Below are 20,044 nucleotides of genomic sequence, written 5' to 3'. Positions count from 1 at the left end.
CTAGCTAAGAGAGAGAGGAAAAGAGAGAGAAAGTGAGAGTTAAGCTGGTGAATCATCTCGAGATTCTTTCTTGTTACTCTACATCCCTAAACCATCACTTCTGAATCGTTATTCCGACGATTCTAAGTTCATTCTTGGGTAAGTCAATCAAACCCTAGTCTGTTTTAGAGCTTAGAATAGTCTAAGTGTTGATGTAACTCATTTCTATTCATGCCTTAGGTTATCTAGTTGCTGTTGACGAAGACTTATCGTCTGAATCAAATCGGTGCACTTTTTCTAGTTTAAGGTGCGGACTATATTTGTATAGGTTATGGTTTTCAAGGCTTTCAATGTCAAATAGTGGTTTATTATTGTTGTGGGTGTAATTTCACATGCCAAATGCAATGTTTATATTGCGTTCCTGATATATATGAGATGTATTGAGATTTGTGTATTCCATGTACATGTAGAAAGTACCGTATATGTATGAAATACGAACATGTGTTTGCCATGATTAATTGTCGTGTACTTGTGCTAGTTGTATGTGTGTCAACTTCTTGGCAAAAAGAATTGTCCAAATGTATGTTATCACCAACATGTGTCATGTATGTTGGAATATGTAGTCTAAGTGTTTGTAGAAATGTCTGAATGATCAAGTGTGTAATATATTATCCTCTTTACGGACGTTGAGAAGAGATTCTCAACTATCCTATTTGTGTGTATGAATTCTCACATGCAATATACATTCTTTGTTGGTTAAATTCAAGCATTTCTTATATGTAAATTCACGTTAAGTTGATATTCTTCAAATGCTCACATACTGTATGATTTGAATTGTTGTTCCATTACTGTTCTAAATTGTTAATATAAATATCTGTTATAATTGAATGTGTTTGGGACTATGAAATAGTCCAGGAAATCGGTAACGAGCTTGAATTTGTGGCTGAGGTTGTTTTCGCCATGTAGGTAGTATTTGACGAACCCGAGACGTGTTAGGGTTGTCGGCAGTGGTTTGGCCACACGGAGTGTTTGCGCACTTTATGTCGTTCAACTCAATGTGCGCTCGTGCTAGTCGAACTTGTCAAGTAACCCAATTGTCCCGGTAGATGTACACCATGTATGGACGCTATTGTTTAAATCTAGGGTACCAAACTTACCGATGCAATCCCGTTAACCATTGTACCTTGATCCGCTAAGACTCATGAACCGAGCATCGTGGTATGAGACACCGTGGTCGAGCTATCGGCCTACGCTGGGGTGACGAGCCTCCCCGTAGTGACCAGTAAGCACACCAGACTCGTGAGCCGATTATGGTGGTATGGGACACTATATTCACGCTGTCAGCCTACATTGATTGGTGACGAGCCCTTTGTAGTGACCTCGAGCATACCTTGATGCTGCATTAAGGTGACGAGCCTTACTGTAGTAACTAAGGTATGATAGGCATGCATTGATTGGTGACGAGCCCTTTGCAGCGACCTAGAACTATATGATCGTATGAGACTGCCTAGGAATGATGACCCTAGAATGGATCACTGTGTGGAAAATGATATGAGGAAGGTACCTTAGCTTCCCAATCCTGCTATATGAAAAGAACTAATAACAACTTGGTAATCATGTTCATGCACCGCATTACATGTGCATTGGCATCGTTGGCACTGCGGGAGGTTGTCATGCGTACCGTAAGATGAAGACGCTGAGGGAGTGCAGGCGAGGGCATGCATCATTTCTTCATACATCCTTGCATTAACAAGAGTACTTAGGACGTGTTTGATTGTATTGCCTTATCATTACTGCTTGATTGATTTGATATCATGTTAACTTTTACTGTATAGTTCCACTGAGTTGATCACTCACTCCCACATTCTAGGACGGTGTTTCGATACCAACCAGACTTTGTCTTAGATGCAGATGATGACGCGACCCCTGAGGCAGAGCAGGAGTATGAGGATGATGAGGACACGTTTTCTTTTATACAATTCTCAGGCGGGTTCATGTGAGCCGTGTCCTGATCTACGGGGATACAGGGTATTTTGTAATGGTTTATTTCATTTGATACTTGCATTTTGAGACACACATGAATGTAATTATAACCTGGCAGAGTATGCATATCTCAGGGACATATACTGATATCTATACTTCTTTAAGTCTTCCGCTTGCGACTTTCACTTATCCCTGAATTATGTTGCATTTTGGCTTAATCTATTCCATATTTTATGCACTCATACAGACAACATACATCCATCATTGCATATGTTGCATAAGTGATGTTTTGGAACTCGGGAGCTGAGTTATGCTCGACCCCCGAATTTCAGGGCGTTACACCGTTATTCTTCTGTTTCCAAAAAGGCTTGCTACATGCACTGGCCCATCCATGAATGATCGTGCTCGTGAACGTGCAAGAAGGCGAGGAGAGGGTCGGGGTCCATTCGAATTTGGCCCACCAACGTGATGGATGGTTCAAATCAACCTCCTAATAGAAGATAGTGGGCCACACCTCCATGCATGGCCACCCGTTTTAAAACCGTGTCCTGAGCAAGAACGAAAAAGGAAATGAGAGAGAATTTCTCTCTTTTGGCAGGTCATCCTCTTTTTGACCCGACTGGTTAAGCCTGTGCGCAGCGAGTGAAGATGCTCCCGGTGCACATGCACTTTAAGTGTGGGGCCCATAGAGATTGTTTTGACGAATCCATTCGGCCCATTTGATTTGTAGAGCTTTATTATGATCATACATAAAAAATGGGTCCACTCTATAGGTCAAGTGGGCCACTATATCAGTTTTATGCATCTAAACGGTGATACCCAACAATCTTTGAGTGTTTAATGGTTAGATCTCTTCCTAATATGGTTTAATCATCTATTTGGGGTCCTGAGGGCTGATTACTTGGAACCTGATAGTAAATTGGATGACCAATCCATTACATTGAAGTGGGGATTGTACGTTTGGACGACTCGATGGATGACTGAAGGTCATTTATACTATTTTGAGTTAGACTAGAATCATTCACTAGTTAGGTTCATGATTACTCTAATACAAGCTTTAATGGTAATACCCGAGTACTGGAAAGTACGGGGTGTTACAATCTAACCCCCTTAAAGAAAATCTCGTCCTCAAGATTTGGTAACGAGGTGTACCCTATTTCGAATATGCCTAAGTGTGAAATTTCAATGCTATATCCCAATTTACCACAACCCTTAACTCTCCAATCTAGTAAATCAATTGATGCATTTAGCTTCCACTAAAGGTTAGAAATCATTTCAGTATTAGCTAGAACTAGGGAATCATACTAATGCTTGTTAACATCAGGATTTCTTATAGCACTTACTATGATTAGTGGCTAATACTAATATCTTATCTTTCCATTTCCCAATATCTAAAGTAAAATATAATTTTCTGGTTTCCTATATTTAAGCCATCACGAATAAATGGTTGTAGTAGGTTTGAGCCCAATACATGGATCCTTTGCCTACGTAAAATAGAGGATTTACTATATCAGTTCCTAATCCTGGTAAATCTCGATCTTCTGCCTGATCAGGGCATTGAGATCATTAGACTTTGCTAGGATATGGAATTTGGATCAAACAGTGCAACCTCGCTTAAGTATGGTTCCATCAACCCAATATCCCAATTATTCTAGACTTATGGGAGATATCATGTAATCTTTTAATTTTTCAATGAGAGTGCCTGAAATTTACGTGAATAGATGCACACGACCATCATGCTTCCAATGCGCACACTGGTCACCTAGTGCGCTACTTAAAAATTTCATTACTAAAATTTACCTAGGATTCTATAAGTTAAGCTCTAACTACTTTTTACGTGGTGAAACTTGTGGGAAATATTATTTCTAAGTAAAAAGATGTATTGAAAAATCTAAATAACAACTCTTAGTATGATTCCATAGATTTAGGAAGTGCTTATGTTCAATCTAATGTATAATGTGGTGGATAAGGAATTTCTTATGAAGTCTAAGTTCGATCCATTTGCTGATTATTGCGATAGTGTTATTCCAAACTATGAAATTTTTAGAAAGTTCATATCCTAGATTTTTAGAAAATTTTCATTTGGAAGTCAAGTATAAGGAATGTTCTTGTTTAGTCTTTTATACATCATAGAAGATATTTGTTTTCCAACGATGCCTAGGTTTAGTTCCGAAGCTCAATGACTAAATCCAAAATTTTCAAAGGGACCTACGATCATTTCTAAGTTCTCTAGTTATCCAAACAATCTTTCAGGGAGCCTAACATATGAGTTTCTATATTCTTATTTCCTCCCAATTTTAAGGGATTTCTACATAAGTCCAAAGGTCTAACCTAAACATTTCAAGGGAGCCTAAAGTTTGAAGTATCTACATTCTCAAAATTTTCTTTGAAGGAAACTTTTCATAAGTTCAAATGACTATTCTAATAATTTCTAAGGAGACCTAAGTTTAGTTTCCTACATTCTCAAAATTTCCCTGAGTCTAGGGGAGATTCACTTAGGTTCAAACTTCTAATTTCAGCATTCTAACTTGAGACATTCAAAGTTTGTATAAGTTCATTTTCCCAAGGCCTGGTTTGTCTAAATTATGCTCTGATACCAACTATAACGCCCCAAGTTTTTAGAACTCGAGTATATGACACGTTTTCCAAAAACCTGAGTTTTAACCTTTAAAGATATTTAAATTTAGGTATTTTTTTTCTTTTTCTTTTAGAGTTAGCATTTTAGCGAAAGATGGACAAATTAAATATAAAGAAAAATTTTATTTGCATTTAGAATATACGAGCGGCTGCCCATAATGACTTATACAAACCAATGTCTCCATATTAACAAATACAAGAATTACGTAATTTGTAAGCTCTATGGTTATTTGCTCCTTTTGATTGTCAAATTTTGTAGTGCCAAAACCACAGTCTATGTCTTGGGTAGCACATTGATATATATGTTCAAGGCAATGCATCACACATACAAGGAAAATGCTTCAAGTCAAGAACAAAAATGCAAGATCAAGTACATTGATTCACCTTTAAGCATCAAAGTTCAATGATTTTAAAGTGACATCAAGACTCAAAGTGAAGCACGATTCAAGTATTATAAAGTCAAGCTTCAAAAGATCTTAAGTACAGGCATCATGAACTTCTATGATCGTCCATCATCTGAAGAAAAGAAGGTTCAATGTTCATACTTCTTGGTTAAGGTATAAAAGACCTTAGATTGACCTTAGGGTAGGTCATTTCGGATACATAAGTCAGTTGCTTATTTTATAAGTGTTTTGGTCTGTTCTACGACTAGTCCTAGACTCTGTTCGACTAGTCCTAGCACTGGCTCGAGCAGTCCAAGAAATTCCATGACCAGTCTTAAGTTGTTGCAAGTTTTTGAAATTTTTTGGTTGAGCTAAACCAGTCCTGGAGTCTGCTCGACTGGTCGTGTGAACAGTGCACGACTCGTTCACGACCAATCCTGCAACTTCGACTCAAACTCCAGTAACTATTCCTGGATCCTCACGACCAGTCGTGGGCAGGTCACGACCGGTCGTGGAGACGATACGACCAGTTGTGAGGTGCTTACAACCAGTCATGGAACGGTTTTATCCGATCACGCTCAAAATTTCAAAAATCAGTTCGTCCTACGCCCAGTCGTAGTGTCCACAGGACCAGTTGTAGACTTGATTTCTGCAACTATAAATAGAGCATGATTTTCAGAATTTGATAACCAATTCAAGTAAAATCAAGGCATCACTCTAAGAGATAAGTTAGTATTCATTTTAAGCTAAATTGTTCTCTTTTGATATTCTCTTTTTATTAGCTTTTTATATTTGATTTTGTTTCTGCATTCCAATCTGATTTGAAAGAGGAATTGTAATATTCCACTTCTTGTAATCAAAATCAAATAGTGTTAGCCCAACTTGATTTAATTTAAAATCAATTAGAACCTAGAACCATTTCAAAGTGAGTATTAGACATTGAACTTTTATATTCGAACTTCTACTCCGACTTGTTTCTTCCGGGCTGCAACAAAAGGAGAAATTCAGGTATTTTACATTTGTGTAAATCTTCTATTTTTGGTTTCTTTTGAGATTGAGTCAGAAAAATCTCATTGTGTTGGTTATCTGAGGAGAGCCATAAAACTCAGAGTGGGGTTTTTTGAATTGTGTAAGCCCATTAGAAAGACACAATTGTGAGGGTTTTAGGTGAACCTGAGAAAAACCTATTTCATAATGAACGCTAATATCCACTGTGTGAGGATATTTGGAGTGGAGTAGCAAGCTCTGTGGCTGTTGTTTAACAGTTGGTGTACACACAAGCGAACCACTATAACTCTTTGTGTTTTGTGGATGTATGGTTTATTTTCTATACCTTTAATCATTCAATATTGTGGAATGTATTTGTGGATGTGAATGTTGTAATCTTTTACATTTCAAGCATTATGGGGAATGTTGTAATAGATTAGATTTTATTTCCTTGTTATTTATTCAATTATTTATTCCTTTGTATCAAGTTTGAGTTTTTGATACAAAGATCTTTCTAGGAATCAGGTTGTCCTACCATAAACCTTGGTTTTTGGTGTAAGGTTGTCCTTAGAACAACATTTGTATCAATCTCCCAATACTCATACATTTGAGGTTGCTTTACATTTCAGTATTGTGAATTGATTATAGTGCTATCTTTCCTTTTATTGTTTAAATTTCGTTGTTATTGTTTTAATTTGGCATAGTCCTTTTCACCCCCCCCCCCCCCCCCCCTCTAGACATATAGCTTGGCCTTTTCAAGTGGTATCAATGCCTAATAGCTCATTTTAAGTGTTATTTTTTGGGATTTATTTCCTGAGCTAATCGATCTAAGATTTTTTTAACATGTCAAATATTAATAGCCTTTCAGTCACTAGGCCTCCACCATTTGATGGCTCCAACTATGCCTATTGGAAAGCCAGGATGAGAATTTTCTTAAAATCCATGGATGAGAGCATGTGGCAAGCCACAGTGACTGAATGGACCCCTCCTACCACTAAAGTGACTGGTATCGATGGATCAAAATCTATGAGAGTAACACCTTATTTCTCATGGACCACTCTTTAGAAAAATGAGAGTAGTGCCAATGCAAAAGCACTAAATGCAATCACTTGCGCACTATCACCAGATGAATTCAAAAGAATTATATCTTGTGATACTGCAAAGCAAGCTTGGGATATTTTAGAAATGACACATGAGGGTACATCAATTGTTAAGAAATCTAAAGTCCAAATCCTCACAACTAAATTTGAGGAAATACATATGGAAGAAAATGAAATGTTCATGAACTTCTATACTAGATTAAATGACATTGTGAACTCCATGTGGGGTCTTAGCGATAAAATCTCAGAAAGTAAAGTGTGTGCAAAGATACTGCGCTCACTACCTGAACGGTTCAACTCAAAGGTGACCGCGATCCAGGAACTTCGTGATACGGACAATATGAGGGTAGAAGAATTAGTTGGTTCTCTACAGACTTATGAGTTATCTTTTAAAGCTTCTAAAGGAAAATCAATTGCCCTTAAATCTTCTAAAAATGTTTCTCAAGAAAATAATAATTCTGATTTAGAAATTTTTGAAGATGATATGGCCCTTTTAGCTAAAAAGTTTTACAAAATTTTCAAAAGTAAAAAGAGGGTTGATTTTTAAAATTTCAATGATAAGAAAAGATCTAAATCTAAAACTTGGAAATCTTTAAAAGATAGTCAATGTTACAATTGTCAAGAATATGGGCATTTAGCAAACAAGTGTCCTAAAAAGGACAAACCTAAAAAGAAAGGAATGTTGGCTACTTGGGATTAGAGTTGTACACAAGTCGAGTCGAGCCGAGTATCGCCCTACTCGTACTCGGCTCTTAACGCTTGAATCCTGCTTGTACTCGGCTCTACTCAGCCAACGAGCATGGACTCCCTGCTCGTACTCTACTCGCCTGAGTACGAGCCAAGCACGAGTAGAAAACGAGTCGAGTCGAGTTCGAGTACGAGCAGAAATCAAGTTGAGTTTGGTAGATTTGAATATTTGATGCCAATTTCTCCATCCATCTTGGGCGGATTTGAATCACAAATTAAGGGTTCCACTTGGAAAAAAAAACAGAAAAAAAAATATTTCAGAATAACCAACGCATTAGGCATACAATAATAAAAAGAAAAAGAAAAGAAAGTATTTATAGGGACTCACATGTGAGTGCAGGGCAGGGACGACGGATGAGTGGCAGGGACCCTTTGCAGCACCGGACGAGTGACAGGGATGAGCTGCGGTGGCAGGGACGAGTTGTGGCTAGAGCTGTACACAAGCAGACTAGCTGCGACATCGAACGAGTGGCAGGGACGAGCTCTGGCACCGGATAGGCTGCAGGGACGAGCAGCAGAGTCTAGCACCGCCGGACAGGGGACAGGGGAGTGAGAGAGAAAGAGGGAAGAAGAGGGAGGGCCAGACAGGGGCTGGGAGAGGGATGGGAGAGAGAGAGAGAGAGAGAGAGAGAGAGAGAGAGAGAGAGAGAGAGAGAGAGAGAGAGGGTGGAGGGAATAAGGGGGTTTTCATTTTGAACGAGCGTTGTTTGAAAACGATCGGAGTAGGATTTTTTTTTTAGCGAGTAATATATACCGGGTACACGAGTCGAGTATGAGTCGAGTACCAAGTCGAATACTTCTCAACTCGTGCTCTACTCGTTTTCTAAACGAGCCTTATAAACCCACTCGTACTCGGCTCAAAATCACACAAGTCGAGTATGAGTCGAGTATTCCGAGTCAAGTCGAGTGAGTACTCGAGCCTTAGTCTGCTCGTGACAGCTCTACTTGGGATGAATCCTCTAATTCTGAAGCCTCTTCTGAATCAGAAGATTCTGAAACTGAGTCGGGCAGTGAAGTTAAAGCCCATATGACTCTAGCTAAGTTCACTTTTTCAGATCATGATGATACAACTAGTGAAGAAAATCTGAATAGTGATCATGAAAATGAAGAAGATCTTTAAGACGCTTACAATGCCCTATACAAGGAAAGTTGTAAAATTGCTGTTGAACTAAAACTTGAAAAAGAAAAGTTTTTAAAACTTAAAGAAAATTTTGATTCTCTTATTTTAGAAAAATCCCACATTTTAGATTGTTTTGAAAAATCGAAATGCGATTTAGATTTCAAAACCTCCCTTATTGAAAATCTGAAAGCTGAAATTGAAAAACTTGAAGTCTCTTCACTTTTGAATTTAAAGGATACATGGAGGTATGCCCAAGGTGATCCAAAGTTAGAAAAACTTTTGTCTGTATCAAGAAAATGTGGCGACCGATCCGATTTGGGCTACGATAGAAATATTCCTCCTAAACAGAAGAATACTCCTAAATTTGTGAAAGGAGAGTCTTCAAAATCAAAAGGGAATAGTTCAAATCAAAATGTTTCTAAAAATGCTAAAACATTTCAATCTTTCAAACCTAAAAGTAATCATATCAACTATAAAAATTAGAATCGAAACCCTTTAGCTGAAAAAATAGTTGATTTGCTTAAGGAGCTCTTAAAATCTAACTCAGTAGGTCATTCTTACAACAACTATAAACAGTTATGAAATGGGTTCCTAAGGTTACTAACTTGGTTGCCCACACTGCTTTCAAAGCTTCAAGCCATTTGAAGTGGTACTTAGACAGTGGATGCTCAAGGCATATGTGTCATGCCCCAAACCCCGAAATTGGATTCATAGAAATTTCGATCACCGAATCCGGTGCCGACTGCCTCCGTAGTACCCCATTCTCGGCTCCTAGTGTCCATACGCCAGATTCCGATCCTGGGATCCTACAAGGAGGATTTTTTTTTTCCAATGGACATTTAACTCTTAATAGGCATAACCATAAGTATACCCAAATCACAAAGGCAATATCATCATCACATATCCATTAATATAAACATTTGAATACAATGCTGAAAGGGAAATACATATGTAAAAATTACAGAATTCAGCTACACACTCCAAGCTCCACGCTGCTGCAACCTAACATCACCTGTACGCATCTATCGTGCATACGCTTATAGAAAGCTTAGAGGGTGGTGTAAGTGTGTGCACAAGGTAAGTGTCAAGTATTCAACGCAATGCCATAATCATACAATGTCGAAATAGGCGCAAGATCATGAATCATATGTTATCAGAGTATGCGAAAATACTGACAAGTCCATGAATCAAACAATATCAGAATACGCAATAAAGATCAACGATGCAAATGAGGAACAATATCAGAATACGCAATACAGATCAACTATACAAATGAGGAGCAATATCAGAATGCGCGATACAGATCAACTATATAAATGAGGAGTCATAAAGAGTCAAATATCAGATGTCATATCTAAACCATATAAATGCAGAAACACAGGTAACCCAAAATGTCATATGCCACAGATGTAATGCAATATGCGATGCGAATGGAATGACCATGCTGGAGTGTGAAGTCGGGATGATAGTACGTAGTATCGCAGGCTATGGGGTCCATCACAAGGGACTTCTATCCAAACCAGTCTCATACCTAAATTTGGCTAGTCAGACTCAATGTGGTAGACTCCTGATCTCAGGTTAGTCACGCGCCCCAACCGAAATCCTAGCCATTGTAAAGGTACACGTAATAAATAATTATGCACCACCAGCCATAGTGAATGAATAAATGAATGTATGCAACTCCTGCTCAATAAGTCCAAATATCAATACTGTTCATCTCTGGGATCATCACCAGTGTTTAGTACACTCCAAATGGCATTGCCCCTCTCCCATCAGCACAGTCCAAGTGAGTGTAAGAAACCTCACTATCCACCTAGCCAATAGTCTGCCAATATCTATTCGGCATGTCGATAGCAGACCCATTTACGAGCTGGTCAAACGCAACCTAGCTATGCCCCCTACCCTCAGGCGGGTAAGGCCACGCCCCCTCCCAACTGACCACGACACAGTGGGAGACGCGGCCTCCTGGTATTCGGCACTCAGGCGCTCATGTATCCACTCGGTCTAGACGTTGGGGCGTCCTCTAGTACCAAGAGGGTTTAGAAATTTTCACCCAGGGCCATCTATGGCAACCTGATGCTAGAACAAATTTTCAGTGTCCTGTCTGGCCATCCACGATATGCCTATGGAGGTTATGACTCTGATGTCGCTAGGGCGTATAGTAATAATAATGCAAGATGCATGCGTCATACAATCCAGTCATGTATCAATCCTGCGCACACCGTGTACTCGTGTGAGATAACCTCCGCCTATCAGGGAGTCTCATAACAACATGCTTAATGACATATGCAATGATCAACCACATCTCATAACAAATAGGCAGATGATGCGTATGGGCATGTATCATGATGCTTTGGTATCGATAACTGACATCAACAATCGACCTCGACAATGTGGACGTTTAACCAATATTGCTCCCAAGAAATGGCCCACATAAAACCTAACATATAGTGGACCCATGGCCTCACACAAGGGCCTACTGTATAATACCATGGGTCTCACTCAAGAGCTTAATACACATCACGATGGCCCTCTCACATGGGCCTAATATATATCACGATGGGCTTCAAATACGGGCCGCATATATATCATATAGCTCTCGACAATCGGCCTCGGCAATCGAAATCGACTTCGACACTTGAAATCAGCTTCGACAATCGGAATCAATCGATAATCGAAATTGGCAATCAGTCACAATAATCAGAATCGATCGATAATCAGAATCGGCAAAATTAGTCACGTCAATCGGAATCGGCAATCGGTCATGACAATCGAAATCGATCGACAATCAGAATCGGTAAGTCGGCCATGACAATCGGAATCAGCAATCAGTCACTACAATCGGAATCGATCGATAATTAGAATCAGAAAATTGGTCACGTCAATCAGAATCGCCAATCGGCTACGACAATCAAGATTGATCGATAATCAGAATCGGCAAATCGGTCACGTTAATCTGAATCGACAATCGGTCACGACAATCGGGATCAATCGATAATCAAAATCGGTAAATCGGTCACGTCAATCGGAGTCGATAATCGGTCACGACAATCGGAATCGATTGATAATCAGAATCGACAAATCGGTCATGACAATCGGAACGACAATCGGTCACGACAATCGAAATCGATCGATAATCAGAATCGGTAAATTGGTCACATCAATCGAAATCGGCAATCGGGCACGGCAATTGGAATCGGTAATCGATCATGACAATCGGGATCGATCGATAATCAGAATCGGCAAATAGGTCACGTTAATTGGAGTCGATAATCGGTCATGACAATCGAAATCGATCGATAATCGGCCTCGACAATCTGACTCAGCCTCAACAATCGAAATCGGCCTCGATAATCAGAATCGATAATCGGCACCGATAATCGGCATCGATAATTGGCACTAATAATTAGCATATAAACAAGGCAGGATCCATAGATGAACAACTGATCAACCATAGTATAAAGATCGACCCTCGGTTGTGGTTATATCAAATCTGATAGCGCGAAACCATCCATCTATGGCGAATGGGGCCCACTTATTTGGGTTAACCCACAAGAGAATTATGAGAATGGGCCTAAAAGGGCCTAAGGGAAGGTCATAATGTGGACATTCAACCATCATTGCCCATCAATGTAGACATCTAACCAGCATTGCTCTCAAGGAGTGACCTACATATAGAGCCAAAACATATAATGAGCTCGTGGCCTCATATAAAGGCCATATGCACATTAGGTGGGCTACATCGCATGAGCCTCGAAAACATCACAATGGGCCTCGCTCTTGGGCCTCACCGACAGGCCTCGAATATATCACATTGGGCCTCGCCCACAAGCCTCGAGTACATTACATTGGGCCTCGCTCAAGGGCCTCGAATACATCATATTGGGCCTTATCAACTAGGCCACAAATACATCACAACGGGTCTTATCAACTAGGCCACAAATACAACATAATGGGCCTCTCGTACGGGCCAAAATACATCACAATAGGCCGCACCAATGGGCCTTATATATAGATCGAGTCAGCCATATCACATGGGTCGCACCAGTTGGCCTCATATACATCAAGTGGACCGCGTCCAAGGGCCACACCAATGGGCCTCCTATACGTCAAGTGGGCCACATCAATGGGCCTCATATACATTCCAAAAATGAATCATATCGAAAGATCATCTGAACCACACCCTAAATAGCAGTGGAGATGATGATTGGAAAATCATCTGGACCATACCACAAATACCAATGGAGATAACAAATCACAGGGCCCACCATAAAGCATATTCTCCATCCAATCTGATCATAAGGTCACAAAGACCTGGATTAAGAGGGAAAAACTAATTTTATGTTGATCCAGAACTTCTGTGACCTAAAAAGGATTTCAATGATAGTCATTCAATCTCCACTGATTTCTATAGTGTGGTCCACCTGATAGATCTGCCCCATTTTTTTTAGTCTCAAGCCTTAAGACAAGCTCGCTAATTGGATGGATGGTGTGGATATAATAAATACATCAAGGTGGATCCCATGGTCCCATCTAGATGGACGGACAGCTTAGATATACAATGCCTCATGGAGGGGCCCATACGAGTGGACGGTATAGATGAAGCAATACCTCGGTGGGTCCGCACGTCCCGTGTGGATGGATGGCTGGGATTCATTCATAAAGGTGGGCCCACGTGGGCCACGACAATATTATATAATATATATAATAATAATTATTATTTAATATAGTAAAAAATTCGACAGCTGCTGGACGTCAGTCCAGCAGCAGGTTGATCTGCCACACTTGGGCCGTTGGATCTGCCCATGTGGGCTCTGATCAGGAGGGTGTGGATGTACCACACACGTACATACATATCAAGGTGGGCTCCACGCGGGTGGCCCACTAGAAATTAAAATCTACCGCCGCCCAGGGCCAAGGCCTAGATGGACGGTGTACATACATCAACGTGGGGTCCACAGGACCTGCTGACGTTGGGCACCATAGCTATATGGTTGGTGTGGTGGCTAGGCCCACCGTCCAGACGGACGGTCTGGATGTTGCTGGCCCCACGTGTGGGTGCCACACACATACCAGCAGGCCCCCACGCGGTAGGGATAATATATATATATATATATATATATATATATATATATATATAGGGAAAAGGTACTATACGCTCGACCTTACCGTGGCACTCCGTAAGGTCGACTGGTGGCAGCCGGATGAACGTTGGATTTGAGTTTTTGAAACCAATGGTTGAGATTTAAGCGCAGTTCAAAGGAAGAAAACCGGTGAAACCGGTTATGGTAAGGTCGAGCACGTACACGGCCCCTTAAAAGGTTGTTTTACCCTGTCTGTCCGGCTCTCTCTCTCCCTAAACGTCTGCAAGCGGCCCTCTCTCCCTCAATCCGTCACCCGACGCCCCTTGTAGCCTCTCTCTCTCTTCCCTCTTTCTCCGATGGCGGATTCGATGAGCAGCGACGACGAGCAGGATTACTAATCCGATCGAGACTCCCTCCAAGGAATCGAAAACGACGATGAAGACGATTGCGATTGGCCTTCTCCAAACGTGCCCTCTTGTCAGGTCTGTAACCGCATCAGATTCTTCTCGAGAAGATTGATTTACATTTGAAATCTGGATTCTTCCTAGCTTTGAATCACAATCGTTGGTTTTAGTTTGGTCGGTTGATTCTTTAGATCGTGGATGATGATTGCTCAAAAAATGGATTTTTAGGCCTTTTCTGTTTTTACTATCAGCTGCTGCCGCGGCGGATCCAATCCTATGGAAATTGAGAGAATCGACGGAAGTGGAATATTGATTTCTGTTGTAATGCGTGCAAATTATTTCTGTGTAGAAGATTGTTTCTTGGATTGGTTGTGAAATTTGCAAATTGGAATGCGTAGGATTGAAATATGCTCCATATTTTAGGCGGAAAATTAGTTATGTGATGGAATCTTATTCAGTTTTGGGGATTTTGATTTTATTGATTGAAGATAGTTCGATTGAAAATATGCCCTTTGAATTGCATGGATGATCTTCGACCTGTTTGACGAATGGGGTATTATGAAGTATTACACGATGCTCAACAGAATGAATTGTGTATTTTCTCCCACAGTAACTTTATAGATAGGCCCACCTTTTGCTGATCCAGACTGTTCATCTGGTGAAGCCTGTGATGGATAGGACATGGTTCAGCAATTTCCTTTGTCGGGTGATCTTAACTGCTTTTATTGGGGCCTGTGAATAGAGAGTTTAAACAACCGTCCACATTCAATGGAGAAAAAAGGAAAACTGTCAATGGTATGGTAGGTATTTTTGTCTCAACCATGCAGGTAGGCAACCTTTCTGTGTTCCATCCCATTCAACTGATGCGTGGCCCATGATGAATGGTTATATATTAAAATTTCAGTTACCACTCCCAAAACCCATGCATAGCCATGTTTTTGTTCCACCTCCAGATAGCCAGATCTATAACGTTTTGCATTGGCCTTTACAGGCAGCAAATCGGAAACTAATCTCATCTCAACTTTTTCATTGAAGCAGTGTCTCTATGATCAACATGTTTGTACCTGTGATGGTGGCCATGAATACCATACTGCAATGGACTGCTTGAATGCTTCCCTTGATGGAGATGGCCTGCTGTATGTCCTCCTCACAATTTCCTTGCCTTTTCGCCTCTAGACAGTTAGTCGAGATGGATACTATTCAGGGAAGTAGTAAAGTAGGGAAGATCATTATCCTTCCCTTCAAAGATTCCTTCCCAAACAGGTCTCCGCATAGCTGTGAATATCTTCTCATATGCACCTTGCAACTTTGTAACATGAAATTGTCAAACATACAAGAGCACCAACCCATTCTCACACTCATGTGATCACTCCAAACTGGGTCCCACCTAGCAAGCTCATATCTACAAGATCCGTGGAATAATTGATCTGATTTTGACAAACTAATCACCCATTTTGGCCACAATGACTTGGATTAATGCTAATAGTATTTACTGATAAGATGATAAATTGCATCTAATTAAGTTTGTGGTCTCCGAGGAACTTTAACATGTTCTAGTTATCTTCTTGGAATTTTGCACGTTATCACAAAAGAATCGCTTTTGGCTGTGCAGGTTATAAATCCACTCCATGTTTTCCCCCTGTGAATTCATCTCCAGACTCTTGGTGTAGTTTCCCATGTTTGATACTGATATAAATTCTTGCAGAGAGAAGACTTGCATAGGGTAATTGACTTGCTAACACTGAGTGAACAACATGCGCAGACTCTACTCATCCATCACCGTTGGGATGTTGAGAGATTGTTAGCAGTACTCATAGAGAAGGGAAGAGATAGGTTATTTTCTGAGGCAGGCATAATGGTTGTGGAGCAGCAAGGGCTTTCCTCATCGCAGTCATCATCTTCAATTACGTGCAATATCTATATTGAGGATGTTTCCCCATATGCGGTTACAACAATGGACTGCGGCCATTGCTTTTGCAACGATTGTGAGAATTCACCTTCTTATCTACTGTATCTTCAACCATGATTGTAAGAAAAGAATGGTGATGGCTGCTTCCATGAGTAGGATTCTGAATCCTATTCTTGCTGCAGTTTTGTGTGACACCTGGATTCTGGGCAGTTAATCAGGTGTGCCCTACTGTGTGCTGCCACATCTAATTAAGAAAAATATTTGCGTGCATGTTTCAAGGACAGTGAAACATTCAACTGTTGTTGATTGGTATTTTAAGGTCGTTGAAATTTTGAATAACATTTTCTTTTTTCTAATAACTTCCTTCTCACTTATGAAATGAATTGAGAAATTTATAAGGTTGAGTTTGAATGCACAGATGAACTGAATTGCAATAATTAGTTATAAGGTTGAGATTTTTTTTAATTTTTTTTTCATTTCCTGAGAATTGATAGGTTTATCATCCCATCCACATGACACATTGCAGGTTTATGTATTGATCAGGTCCACACATATAGAAAAATTGCTCACATTTTAAAATAAAAGCCATGAGTCCATGCACTAGAAAAAAAGAAGGAAAAAACTAATACTATTAGATGAGAATGTTGTTATCTTCAGGAAATATTATAAGTTCATTTTGCTTGTGTCTGTAGGTTCTGGGTACACCTACTCAAGAAGAAATCAAATGTATGAATCGAAACTACACCAGTTTAAATTCCCTCAGATGGTGAAGATTGGCAGATTTGGGATCCTAATCCTAACTGAAACAACTACAAAGCTGTCATTTCAGGGATGTTTATGGTAGTAGCAGGCCTGACTCAAGTTTCAGACCTTGTTTAGTTTAATTTAGTTTTATTAATATTATTATTACCATTTTTGGAAGCTAGTTTCATGGACGAGATAAGGATATGAAAAACAAAATCAAAGTAAATAATATCTGATGGAAGAAATGTTAAAGAGCCAGGTACCGGTGCTAATACTGCACGTGCATACAAATGCATCTTTAGTGTTAAAGAGCCAGGTACCTGTACTAATACTGCCCAGCAACATCACCAAAGAGGATACAAGTACCTCTATCTTTCCAATCTACATATCGGGAAAGCGCATCAGCACCAATTACTAGAACATTTCGAAGGCCACCCGCTGTGATTAAAAGCAGTACTGTTTAGTTGATAAATCATGAGAAACAGCATAGCAACCCACTTAAGGCAAGGAGCCCTACCCATATTTGGGATTTCTTTTTCTTTTTCTTTCTGGTTCTGTGTTCTTCTTGATGGGATGAAAACAACACTTCAGAGGGAACTGAGATCTTTCCAAATGGGTTGGTTGGGTTTTTAATTTATGTTTTTTACTTTGCTTTGCCTACAAGAGAGTCACCGAATTTTCCAAGAATCTGTTAGACTTGGCACTTTTAAACTGTTTCATGGATTTTGCAGGTATGCTTGACTGTTGCAATTTAAAGTTTCATACTGCAAAATGTGATTTGTGCATTTTAGTTTGATGCCTAGATTTATTTGATACTGAAATAATGAGATTTTATTTTGTTCACTTCCATCAGGTTTTCTGGAGCAGATAGGGAGTGGACTCTCTCAAAGTAATTCAAACAAGGAAACCCCAAACTTACAAAATGCTTTGCCTCTCTCAACACCCAAAGATCCTAGTTCTGTTGCTTGGTCATGCATCATGACATGCTCTGTGGTTTGCACCATGCATCATGCATGCTTAAACAAGGAGTGGAGCATAGAGGATTTATTTATTTATTTTTCATGTATTCAGACCATTGTAAACTATTGTTGTAAATATATATAATTTTTATTATAAAGTTGTACAATAAATATATATAAATCCGTAAGGTAGGGCATGCTTAATGTGCATGTATAAGTTTTTACTGCTGTGGTTTTCTTTCATAAGGAGATGGAAGGGTGGTTGCTACTGTGGTTTTCTTTCATAAGGAGATGGGAAGGGTGGTTGCTGCTGTGGTTTTCTTTGAGAGGGAAGAGTCCCAATCAATCTCTTCTTTAGCTGGGTGTTCCAGTAGTTCTTGATATCATTATCAATACTGCCTGGCAACTGAGCAGCTATGATGGACCACCTGAATTTCTGCTATTTCAGCAGTGGATCACACTTCGTTGTGTGATAGAACAAGAAGATGGATGGTATGGATGATAAAACACATGCTTCTGGGTGGCCAGCCCGGAAAGAGTTCACTTTCACCTATAGCTACGGTTATAATCCGTAGAAGTTAATACCGTAGCCATAGGTTTCTCCGATACAGTTACATTTGCAGCTAAAACTAGAAGTAGCGCTACGGCTTAAAATATCAATAACTATGGCCAAATTCCGTAGCTATTGCCAATGTTAATAATTTATACAATAGTAGTGCTTTTACCATTGCTAGTACATGACCTGATAGACCATAGCCAACACCAGAGAGACAGAGGACCCTAGATATCTGTATAAATATGCGGTCAGACATGTTCGCTGTGGAAACATAACAGTGACATATCCATACAATAACAAGAAAACATTTATTGTAATATATTTCCTTTTAGATCCATAAAAGCAGGATCTAAAAAGATGAAAGCTGAAACAAGGCTATGACAGTGGAGATCACCGACTCCTTTTCTAATAAAATTCAGATAGATCAAAGAAAATAAAAATGGGACTCATTTCTTCTTATGCTGCTGAATTCACTTTTCAAGGGCAAAATGCTTCTAAAAATCGGTTGAGGTTAAGTTCGATCTTCAACTAGTTGTAGATAAAGTATAAATTGCAGCAAGCAACTTGAGTCACTCTGAGGGCCATTTTCTTGATCTTGTTCATAGCAGAGAATTGCTTCATGCGACTTAGAACTGCAGGATCAAGAGGCTTATCAGGACTATACCATCAACCTGAACCCATGGATGGCCTGCAAGAAAACCAACTATACATTGAGCACAGGCAGAAAAAAGAAAAGGACCATCCAGTCTAACTGTCTAGAGGAGAAAAGGCAAGGAAATTGTGATCAGGAGGACATACAGCAGGCCATCTCCATCAAAGGAAGGATTCAAACAGTCCATTGCAATATGGTATTCATGGCCACCATCACAGGTACATACATGCTGATCATAGAGACCTTTGCTGGACTAGTACATTGCCAATTAAAAATAAATTGCCAATTAAAAATAAATGACATTGGTAGTTAAGGCCATGCCCAGCTCGTGATAGGCCGAGACCTTTGCTGGACTAGTACATGAATTTTTCTACATTTCTCAAGTTGTGGTGACCCATCCATCATACACCTGGTATGCATGTAAATCAATCTGACCATCCAGTATAGGCCTCACTAACGATGGCACAAATCTCAAAATTAATCTGATTGGATAATCGTAGCAGTGGAAATTGGTATCCTATTAACCGTCCATTCACTGCATATTACTTGAGATGTTTGGTATCAGCCCATGACTGTGATTATCAGTATACGATCCATCCACCATGAAAATGGGAAACCCCAAAATTCAGATTGGTCCAACTATCAAGTGGCTAACCATATAAATTTGGATGCAATGAGAGACTACTCAGAGCTACAAGTACAGATAGCCGCAGCTTCCCAATGGACTCTGCAAATTTGCCTACAACAAAGAACCAAGCACAGAACTACACAGAAAGATTGGCCATTGATTTTCAGAGGCC

This window comes from Magnolia sinica, chromosome 3 (assembly GCF_029962835.1).
Source record: "Magnolia sinica isolate HGM2019 chromosome 3, MsV1, whole genome shotgun sequence".
NCBI classification, from domain to species: Eukaryota; Viridiplantae; Streptophyta; class Magnoliopsida; order Magnoliales; family Magnoliaceae; genus Magnolia; species Magnolia sinica.
The sequence above is the reverse complement of the archived record's forward strand: the minus strand, read 5'-3'. Positions refer to the sequence as shown.